Raw genomic sequence first — 11,148 nt, 5'->3', positions numbered from 1 at the left:
CGTGCACGTTGTCGGAGCCCGGTTTGCCCCGGGTGCGCACCTCGCGTGCACCTTCGTCGGGGTGGGCACCTTGGCTGGGTTTGCCCCGGCTGCGCTCCGAAGCGGGGTTATTGGAGCGCCGCCTCTTTTTTTGTCGGAGCGTTTGGTGGGGTTTCTCGCATTGGCTCTTCCGAGGCCCGGTTGCCACCCTGGCGCGCACGAAGTCGGAAGTAGGGTTAATTGCCCGGGTGCGCACCTTTGCCAGGGTGGGCACCTTACCTGGGCTGCGCACCAGGGCGGGCTCAAGATGGCACGCGCGTTCCGTTTTTTTCACTATCTTTCAAAACGGAAATTTTAAAATCTCCTTTTTTTTTTGCCTTTTCTGGAAATTAGTGAAGGCAGCGCATCAAAGGTGCGCACCTCGCTGCCCACCTTGGTGTGCTCTGAGGTGCGCACCCGGGAGCGCTACGAAGTGTGCTCCAAGGTGCGGCGTGCACGTTGTCGGAGCCCGGTTTGCCCCGGGTGCGCACCTCGCCTGCACCTTGGCCGGGGTGGGCACCTTGGCTGGGTTTGCCCAGGGTGCGCTCCGAAGCGGGGTTACTGGAGCGCCCCCTCTTTTTTTGTCAGAGCGTTTGGTGGGGTTTCTCGCATTGGCTCTTCCCAGGCCCGGTTGTTGGGTGCGCTCCCACCCTGGCGCGCGCGAAGTTGGAAGTTGGGTTAATTGCCCGGGCGCGCACTTTCGCCAGGGTGGGCACCTTGGTGCGCACACCTTGGCTGGGCTGCGCACCAGGGCGGGCTCAAGATGGCACCAGCATTCCCTTTTTCTCACTATCTTTCAAAACGGAAATTTTAAAATCTCGTTTTTTTTTTGCCTTTTATGGAAATTAGTGAAGGCATCGCATCAAAGGTGCGCACCTCGCTGCCCACCTTGGTGTGCTCCGAGGTGCCCACCACGGTGCGCAACGCCGGTGCGAACCCGGGAGCGCCCCGATGTGTGCTCCAAGGTGCGGCGTGCACGAAGTCGGACCCCGGTTTGCCCCGGGTGCGCACCTCGCGTGCACCTTGGTGCGCACACCTTGGCTGGGTTGCGCGGCCTGGTGGGCACCATGGTGCGCACCAAGGAGCGCTCCGAAGTGTGCTCCAAGGTGCGGCGTGCACGAAGTCGGAGCCCGGTTTGCCCCGGGTACGCACCTCGCGTGCACCTTCGCCGGGGTGGGCACCTCGGCTGGGTTGCGCGCCCTGGTGCGCACCAAGGAGCGCTCCGAAGTGTGCTCCAAGGTGCGGCGTGCACGAAGTCGGAGCCCGGTTTGCCCCGGGTGCGCACCTTCGCCGCGGTGCGCACCATGGCGTGCACGAAGTCGGAGCCCGGTTTGCCCCGGGTGCGCACCTCGCGTGCACCTTCGGCGGGGTTGCGCGCCCTGGTGGGCACCATGGTGCGCACCAAGGAGCGCTCCGAAGTGTGCTCCAAGGTGCGGCGTGCACGAAGTCGGAGCCCGGTTTGCCCCGGGTGCGCACCTCGCGTGCACCTTCGGCGGGGTTGCGCGCCCTGGTGGGCACCATGGTGCGCACCAAGGAGCGCTCCGAAGTGTGCTCCAAGGTGCGGCGTGCACGAAGTCGGAGCCCGGTTTGCCCCGGGTGCGCACCTCGCGTGCACCTTCGCCGCGGTGGGCACCATGGCGTGCACGAAGTCGGAGCCCGGTTTGCCCCGGGTGCGCACCTCGCGTGCACCTTCGCCGGGGTGGGCACCTCGGCTGGGTTGCGCGCCCTGGTGCGCACCAAGGAGCGCTCCGAAGTGTGCTCCAAGGTGCGGCGTGCACGAAGTCGGAGCCCGGTTTGCCCCGGGTGCGCACCTCGCGTGCACCTTCGCCAGGGTGGGCACCTCGGTGCGCACACCTTCTCAATGTTTTCTTGCCTTTTCTGGAAATTGGTGAAGGCAGCGCATCAAAGGTGCGCACCTCGGTGTGCTCCGAGGTGCGAACCCGAGAGCGCTCCGAGGTGCCCACGAAGTCGAAAGTCGGGTTAATTGCATTGTTTTCCCCGGGTGCGCTCCGAGGTGCGCAACATCGGCGCGCACCAAGGAGGGCTCCGAAGTGTGCTCCAAGGTGCGCACGATGGCGTGCACCTCTGGTGCGCACGATTCGGAGCTCGGTTTGACCGGGGTGCGCACACCTTGGCTGGGTTGCGCACCTTTTGTGCGCTCCAAGGTGCGCACGAAGTCGGAGCTCGGTTTGCCCCGGGTGCGCACCTTCGCCAGGGTGCGCACCTTGATGCGCACGCCTTGGCTGGGCTGCGCACCTTGGTGGGCGCCATGGTGCGCACCTTTCGTGCGCTCCAAGGTGCGCACGAAGTCGGAGCTCGGTTTGCCCCGGGTGCGCACCTTGGTGGGCGCCATGGTGCACTCCGAGGTGCCCAAGATTGGTGCGCACCAAGGAGCGCTCCGAAGTGCGCTCCAAGGTGCGCGCGAAGTCGAAAGTTGGGTTAATTGTCCGGTTTGCCTCGGGTGCGCACCTTGCGTGCACCTTCGCCAGGGTGGGCGCCTTGGTGCGCACACCTTGGCTGGGCTGCGCACACCTTGGCACCCGCGTTTCCTTCATTTTAAATTTTTTTTTTTACAATCTCTCAAGTGGGAAATTCTATAATCTCAACTTTTTTTGCCTTTTCAGGAAACTTTTGAATGGAGCGCATCATTGGTGCGCTCCGAAGTGTGCTCCAAAGCTCTCTCCAGCTGCGTGCACCTGCCCCGGCCGCGCACCCGGCCCCGCCCAGCTTCGCTCACCTGTCCCGGGCGTCTGGTGCGGAACCTTAGAGTAAGAAACATCACCGTGCACCTTGGCCAACGTGCGCGACTCGACCGAGCGCGCACTGGCCGAGGTGCACACCGATTTCACCTGGGTGCGCGCGCAGCACCTCGGGCGCACCGGGGTGCGCGCACAACGCCCGGGTTGCACCGTGGCCTGTGTGCTCGGGGCGCCTCGGGTGCGCGCTCGGTGTCGCCCCCGCGCGCGCGGTAGTGCGGGCAGCGCACCCCGGCCCGGCCCGGCCCCGACGAGAACGCAAACGGGCAAAAGGTTTATTCAAATAGCATTGCGATGCCCGGCGAAAAACTAAAAAAGGGTGCAACACCGGGACTTCCCGGGAGGTCACCCATCCCAGTACTACTCCGGCCCAAGCGCGCTTAACTGCGGAGTTCTGATGGGATCCGGTGCACTAACGCTGGTATGATCGCACCCGTTATGAGCTTGTCGCAGTGTGTACTTAGCAAACCGCGACCCACGTGCGAATCCACCCCGGCCACCCACCCCCGTCGAGGTGCACACCCTCCCTCGCGAAGTGCGCCCCGTTCGCCAAGTGTGAGCCCTGCCCGGGTGCGCGCACCTTGCTAGGGCGTCGGGTGTGCACCCGGCCCGGCCTACGTGCGTGCACCTGGAGGGGGCGTCGTGTGCGTGCAGTGTCCCGTCTGCAACGCGGTGCCCACACACCACCTCGGGCGCAACGACCTGCGCTCACATGTGGGCCGAGTGCACCTTGGTGCATGTTCGGGGCGCCTCGGGTGCACGCTCGATCTTGCCCCGGTGCACCAAGGCGCTCGGTTTGCCCCGGGTGCGCACTTGGTGCAAGGTGGGCACCCAAAATAGGGATCAAGCACCAAAACACAAGTTTCGGGATGCAAAATGGGACCCAAGGACCACAAATGCGTTCCAAGACCCATGATGGGTCCACGAGAACAAAAATGTGTTCCGAGACTTAATAAACAAATATTGGGTTTTAGGAGAAGAAACATGCTCTGATGCCCAAAACGAGAATCGACCCCGAAAAGGCCACAGGCCAAAAGTGGGATGCGAGACAAAAAAAAATGGGACCCGAGGACCAAAATTGGGTTCCCAGGTCGAAGACAGGGCAACCGGACAAGAAACGACCTCTAAGGCTCGAAATGAGTCCCGACGACTAAAACTTGACAAGAAGCACCCATCAGGCACCCAACTCGACACCCATGGGATGCCGACCCACCCGGGCTTCCACCTAGCACACCTTGGCACCCACCCACCCTCGCACCCAACCTCGCACCCAACTTAGCACCTTTGAACCCACATTGGCACTCACCCTGACCCTGGCACCTTGGAACCCACATTGGCACTCACCTTGACCCTGGCACCCACCTTTGCACTCACCTTGGGACCCACCCTGGCTCCCACCTCGGCACCCACCCAGACACCCACCTTGGTTCCTTGGCACCCACCTTGGATCCTTGGCACCCACCCCGACACCCACCTTGGCACGCAACTTGGCTACTTGCCACCCACCTTGGCTCCTTGACGCCCACCCCGACAACCACCCCGTGACCTACCCTGGCTAGGGTTGGTGCACACCCACCCTGGTGCCCACCTTGGCACCCACCCTATGACCCACCTTGGCACGCACCTTAGTACCCACCCCGTTACCCACCCTAGGACCCACCCCGTGACCCACCTTGGCCAGGGTGGGTGCCTTGGTGCGCACAACTTGCCTGGGCTGCACACCAGGGCGGGCTCAAGATGGCACCCGCGTTCCGTTTTTTTCACTATCTTTCAAAACGGAAATTTTAAAATCTCATTTTTTTCTTTTTTTTGCCTTTTCTGGAAATTAGTGAAGGCAGCGCATCAAAGGTGCGCAATGCTGGTGCGAACCTGGGAGCGCTCCGATGTGTGCTCCAAGGTGCGGCGTGCACGAAGTCCGAGCCCGGTTTGCCCCGGGTGCGCACCTCGCGTGCACCTTCGCCGGGGTGAGCACCTTGGCTGGGTTGCGCGCCCTGGTGCGTACCAAGGAGCGCTCTGAAGTGTGCTCCAAGGTGCGGCGTGCACGAAGTCGGAGCCCGGTTTGCCCCGGGTGTGCACCTCGGGTGCGCACCTCGCGTGCACCTTCGCTGCGGTGGGCACCTTGGCTGGGTTGCGCGCCTTGGTGGGCACCATGCAGTGCACGAAGTCGGAGCCCGGTTTGCCCCGGGCGCGCACCTCCGCCAGGGTGGGCACCTTGGTGCGCACAACTTGCCTGGGCTGCGCACCAGGAAGGGCTCAAGATGGCACCCGCGTTCCGTTTTTTTCACTATCTTTCAGAACGGAAATTTTAAAATATCGTTTTTTTTTGCCTTTTCTGGAAATTAGTGAAGGCAGCGCATCAAAGGTGCGCAACGCTGGTGCGAACCTGGGAGCGCTCCGATGTGTGCTCCAAGGTGCGGCGTGCACAAAGTCGGAGCCCGGTTTGCCCCGGGTGCGCCCTGGTGGGCACCATGGTGCGCACCAAGGAGCGCTCCGAAGTGTGCTCCAAGGTGCGGCCTGCACGAAGTCGGAGCCCGGTTTGCCCCGGGTGTGCACCTCGGGTGGGCACCTTGGTGCGCATGCCTTGCCTGGGCTGCGCACCAGGGCGGGCTCAAGATGGCACCCGCGTTCCTTTTTTTTCACTATCTTTCAAAACGGAAATTTTAAAATCTCATTTTTTTTTGCCTTTTTCTGGAAATTAGTGAAGGCAGCGCATCAAAGGTGCGCACCTCGCTGCCCACCACGGTGCGCAACGCCGGTGGGCACCCGGGAGTGCTTCGAAGTGTGCTCCAAGGTGTTGCGTGCACGTTGTCGGAGCCCGGTTTGCCCCGGGTGCGCACCTCGCGTGCACCTTCGTCGGGGTGGGCACCTTGGCTTGGTTTGCCCCGGCTGCGCTCCGAAGCGGGGTTATTGGAGCGCCGCCTCTTTTTTTGTCGGAGCGTTTGGTGGGGTTTCTCGCATTGGCTCTTCCGAGGCCCGGTTGCCACCCTGGCGCGCACGAAGTCGGAAGTAGGGTTAATTGCCCGGGTGCGCACCTTTGCCAGGGTGGCACCTTACCTGGGCTGCGCACCAGGGCGGGCTCAAGATGGCACGCGCGTTCCGTTTTTTTCACTATCTTTCAAAACGGAAATTTTAAAATCTCCTTTTTTTTTTGCCTTTTCTGGAAATTAGTGAAGGCAGCGCATCAAAGGTGCGCACCTCGCTGCCCACCTTGGTGTGCTCTGAGGTGCGCACCCGGGAGCGCTACGAAGTGTGCTCCAAGGTGCGGCGTGCACGTTGTCGGAGCCCGGTTTGCCCCGGGTGCGCACCTCGCCTGCACCTTGGCCGGGGTGGGCACCTTGGCTGGGTTTGCCCAGGGTGCGCTCCGAAGCGGGGTTACTGGAGCGCCCCCTCTTTTTTTGTCAGAGAGTTTGGTGGGGTTTCTCGCATTGGCTCTTCCCAGGCCCGGTTGTTGGGTGCGCTCCCACCCTGGCGCGCGCGAAGTTGGAAGTTGGGTTAATTGCCCGGGCGCGCACCTTCGCCAGGGTGGGCACCTTGGTGCGCAAACCTTGGCTGGGCTGCGCACCAGGGCGGGCTCAAGATGGCACCAGCATTCCCTTTTTCTCACTATCTTTCAAAACGGAAATTTTAAAATCTCGTTTTTTTTTTGCCTTTTATGGAAATTAGTGAAGGCATCGCATCAAAGGTGCGCACCTCGCTGCCCACCTTGGTGTGCTCCGAGGTGCCCACCACGGTGCGCAACGCCGGTGCGAACCCGGGAGCGCCCCGATGTGTGCTCCAAGGTGCGGCGTGCACGAAGTCGGACCCCGGTTTGCCCCGGGTGCGCACCTCGCGTGCACCTTGGTGCGCACACCTTGGCTGGGTTGCGCGGCCTGGTGGGCACCATGGTGCGCACCAAGGAGCGCTCCGAAGTGTGCTCCAAGGTGCGGCGTGCACGAAGTCGGAGCCCGGTTTGCCCCGGGTGCGCACCTTCGCCGCGGTGGGCACCATGGCGTGCACGAAGTCAGAGCCCGGTTTGCCCCGGGTGCGCACCTCGCGTGCACCTTCGCCGGGGTGGGCACCTCGGCTGGGTTGCGCGCCCTGGTGCGCACCAAGGAGCGCTCTGAAGTGTGCTCCAAGGTGCGGCGTGCACGAAGTCGGAGCCCGGTTTGCCCCGGGTGTGCACCTCGCGTGCACCTTCGCTGCGGTGGGCACCTTGGCTGGGTTGCGCGCCTTGGTGGGCACCATGCAGTGCACGAAGTCGGAGCCCGGTTTGCCCCGGGCGCGCACCTCCGCCAGGGTGGGCACCTTGGTGCGCACAACTTGCCTGGGCTGCGCACCAGGAAGGGCTCAAGATGGCACCCGCGTTCCGTTTTTTTCACTATCTTTCAGAACGGAAATTTTAAAATATCGTTTTTTTTTGCCTTTTCTGGAAATTAGTGAAGGCAGCGCATCAAAGGTGCGCAACGCTGGTGCGAACCTGGGAGCGCTCCGATGTGTGCTCCAAGGTGCGGCGTGCACGAAGTCGGACCCCGGTTTGCCCCGGGTGCGCACCTCGCGTGCACCTTGGTGCGCACACCTTGGCTGGGTTGCGCGCCCTGGTGGGCACCATGGTGCGCACCAAGGAGCGCTCCGAAGTGTGCTCCAAGGTGCGGCGTGCACGAAGTCGGAGCCCGGTTTGCCCCGGGTGCGCACCTCGCGTGCACCTTCGCCGCGGTGGGCACCATGGCGTGCACGAAGTCGGAGCCCGGTTTGCCCCGGGTGCGCACCTCGCGTGCACCTTCGCCGGGGTGGGCACCTTGGTGTGCAGACCTTGGCTGGGTTGCGCGCCCTGGTGGGCACCATGGTGCGCACCAAGGAGCGCTCCGAAGTGTGCTCCAAGGTGCGGCCTGCACGAAGTCGGAGCCCGGTTTGCCCCGGGTGTGCACCTCGGGTGGGCACCTTGGTGCGCATGCCTTGCCTGGGCTGCGCACCAGGGCGGGCTCAAGATGGCACCCGCGTTCCTTTTTTTTCACTATCTTTCAAAACGGAAATTTTAAAATCTCATTTTTTTTTGCCTTTTTCTGGAAATTAGTGAAGGCAGCGCATCAAAGGTGCGCACCTCGCTGCCCACCACGGTGCGCAACGCCGGTGGGCACCCGGGAGTGCTTCGAAGTGTGCTCCAAGGTGCTGCGTGCACGTTGTCGGAGCCCGGTTTGCCCCGGGTGCGCACCTCGCGTGCACCTTCGTCGGGGTGGGCACCTTGGCTGGGTTTGCCCCGGCTGCGCTCCGAAGCGGGGTTATTGGAGCGCCGCCTCTTTTTTTGTCGGAGCGTTTGGTGGGGTTTCTCGCATTGGCTCTTCCGAGGCCCGGTTGCCACCCTGGCGCGCACGAAGTCGGAAGTAGGGTTAATTGCCCGGGTGCGCACCTTTGCCAGGGTGGGCACCTTACCTGGGCTGCGCACCAGGGCGGGCTCAAGATGGCACGCGCGTTCCGTTTTTTTCACTATCTTTCAAAACGGAAATTTTAAAATCTCCTTTTTTTTTTGCCTTTTCTGGAAATTAGTGAAGGCAGCGCATCAAAGGTGCGCACCTCGCTGCCCACCTTGGTGTGCTCTGAGGTGCGCACCCGGGAGCGCTACGAAGTGTGCTCCAAGGTGCGGCGTGCACGTTGTCGGAGCCCGGTTTGCCCCGGGTGCGCACCTCGCCTGCACCTTGGCCGGGGTGGGCACCTTGGCTGGGTTTGCCCAGGGTGCGCTCCGAAGCGGGGTTACTGGAGCGCCCCCTCTTTTTTTGTCAGAGCGTTTGGTGGGGTTTCTCGCATTGGCTCTTCCCAGGCCCGGTTGTTGGGTGCGCTCCCACCCTGGCGCGCGCGAAGTTGGAAGTTGGGTTAATTGCCCGGGCGCGCACCTTCGCCAGGGTGGGCACCTTGGTGCGCACACCTTGGCTGGGCTGCGCACCAGGGCGGGCTCAAGATGGCACCAGCATTCCCTTTTTCTCACTATCTTTCAAAACGGAAATTTTAAAATCTCGTTTTTTTTTTGCCTTTTATGGAAATTAGTGAAGGCATCGCATCAAAGGTGCGCACCTCGCTGCCCACCTTGGTGTGCTCCGAGGTGCCCACCACGGTGCGCAACGCCGGTGCGAACCCGGGAGCGCCCCGATGTGTGCTCCAAGGTGCGGCGTGCACGAAGTCGGACCCCGGTTTGCCCCGGGTGCGCACCTCGCGTGCACCTTGGTGCGCACACCTTGGCTGGGTTGCGCGGCCTGGTGGGCACCATGGTGCGCACCAAGGAGCGCTCCGAAGTGTGCTCCAAGGTGCGGCGTGCACGAAGTCGGAGCCCGGTTTGCCCCGGGTACGCACCTCGCGTGCACCTTCGCCGGGGTGGGCACCTCGGCTGGGTTGCGCGCCCTGGTGCGCACCAAGGAGCGCTCCGAAGTGTGCTCCAAGGTGCGGCGTGCACGAAGTCGGAGCCCGGTTTGCCCCGGGTGCGCACCTTCGCCGCGGTGCGCACCATGGCGTGCACGAAGTCGGAGCCCGGTTTGCCCCGGGTGCGCACCTCGCGTGCACCTTCGGCGGGGTTGCGCGCCCTGGTGGGCACCATGGTGCGCACCAAGGAGCGCTCCGAAGTGTGCTCCAAGGTGCGGCGTGCACGAAGTCGGAGCCCGGTTTGCCCCGGGTGCGCACCTCGCGTGCACCTTCGGCGGGGTTGCGCGCCCTGGTGGGCACCATGGTGCGCACCAAGGAGCGCTCCGAAGTGTGCTCCAAGGTGCGGCGTGCACGAAGTCGGAGCCCGGTTTGCCCCGGGTGCGCACCTCGCGTGCACCTTCGCCGCGGTGGGCACCATGGCGTGCACGAAGTCGGAGCCCGGTTTGCCCCGGGTGCGCACCTCGCGTGCACCTTCGCCGGGGTGGGCACCTCGGCTGGGTTGCGCGCCCTGGTGCGCACCAAGGAGCGCTCCGAAGTGTGCTCCAAGGTGCGGCGTGCACGAAGTCGGAGCCCGGTTTGCCCCGGGTGCGCACCTCGCGTGCACCTTCGCCAGGGTGGGCACCTCGGTGCGCACACCTTCTCAATGTTTTCTTGCCTTTTCTGGAAATTGGTGAAGGCAGCGCATCAAAGGTGCGCACCTCGGTGTGCTCCGAGGTGCGAACCCGAGAGCGCTCCGAGGTGCCCACGAAGTCGAAAGTCGGGTTAATTGCATTGTTTTCCCCGGGTGCGCTCCGAGGTGCGCAACATCGGCGCGCACCAAGGAGGGCTCCGAAGTGTGCTCCAAGGTGCGCACGATGGCGTGCACCTCTGGTGCGCACGATTCGGAGCTCGGTTTGACCGGGGTGCGCACACCTTGGCTGGGTTGCGCACCTTTTGTGCGCTCCAAGGTGCGCACGAAGTCGGAGCTCGGTTTGCCCCGGGTGCGCACCTTCGCCAGGGTGCGCACCTTGATGCGCACGCCTTGGCTGGGCTGCGCACCTTGGTGGGCGCCATGGTGCGCACCTTTCGTGCGCTCCAAGGTGCGCACGAAGTCGGAGCTCGGTTTGCCCCGGGTGCGCACCTTGGTGGGCGCCATGGTGCACTCCGAGGTGCCCAAGATTGGTGCGCACCAAGGAGCGCTCCGAAGTGCGCTCCAAGGTGCGCGCGAAGTCGAAAGTTGGGTTAATTGTCCGGTTTGCCTCGGGTGCGCACCTTGCGTGCACCTTCGCCAGGGTGGGCGCCTTGGTGCGCACACCTTGGCTGGGCTGCGCACACCTTGGCACCCGCGTTTCCTTCATTTTAAATTTTTTTTTTTTACAATCTCTCAAGTGGGAAATTCTATAATCTCAACTTTTTTTGCCTTTTCAGGAAACTTTTGAATGGAGCGCATCATTGGTGCGCTCCGAAGTGTGCTCCAAAGCTCTCTCCAGCTGCGTGCACCTGCCCCGGCCGCGCACCCGGCCCCGCCCAGCTTCGCTCACCTGTCCCGGGCGTCTGGTGCGGAACCTTAGAGTAAGAAACATCACCGTGCACCTTGGCCAACGTGCGCGACTCGACCGAGCGCGCACTGGCCGAGGTGCACACCGATTTCACCTGGGTGCGCGCGCAGCACCTCGGGCGCACCGGGGTGCGCGCACAACGCCCGGGTTGCACCGTGGCCTGTGTGCTCGGGGCGCCTCGGGTGCGCGCTCGGTGTCGCCCCCGCGCGCGCGGTAGTGCGGGCAGCGCACCCCGGCCCGGCCCGGCCCCGACGAGAACGCAAACGGGCAAAAGGTTTATTCAAATAGCATTGCGATGCCCGGCGAAAAACTAAAAAAGGGTGCAACACCGGGACTTCCCGGGAGGTCACCCATCCCAGTACTACTCCGGCCCAAGCGCGCTTAACTGCGGAGTTCTGATGGGATCCGGTGCACTAACGCTGGTATGATCGCACCCGTTATGAGCTTGTCGC

The 11,148-nt window shown here is 63.3% G+C and overlaps 2 non-coding genes across 2 annotated transcripts; both read right to left on the bottom strand.

Annotated features, from left to right (window-relative positions):
* Positions 1–3,090: 3,090 nt before the first annotated feature.
* LOC131866595 (5S ribosomal RNA) lies at positions 3,091–3,209 on the bottom strand. Its single transcript, XR_009365196.1, has one exon. It is a non-coding gene; the product is annotated as a 5S ribosomal RNA (ribosomal RNA).
* A 7,804-nt stretch (positions 3,210–11,013) lies between these two features.
* Positions 11,014–11,132, bottom strand: LOC131866638 (5S ribosomal RNA). Its single transcript, XR_009365239.1, has one exon. It is a non-coding gene; the product is annotated as a 5S ribosomal RNA (ribosomal RNA).
* Between the last annotated feature and the right edge of the window lie 16 nt (positions 11,133–11,148).

Source organism: Cryptomeria japonica, unplaced genomic scaffold (assembly GCF_030272615.1).
Source record: "Cryptomeria japonica unplaced genomic scaffold, Sugi_1.0 HiC_scaffold_151, whole genome shotgun sequence".
In the NCBI taxonomy this organism is placed as follows: Eukaryota; Viridiplantae; Streptophyta; class Pinopsida; order Cupressales; family Cupressaceae; genus Cryptomeria; species Cryptomeria japonica.
Note: the sequence above shows the minus strand (reverse complement) of the source record. Positions and strands in the feature narration are given on the sequence as shown.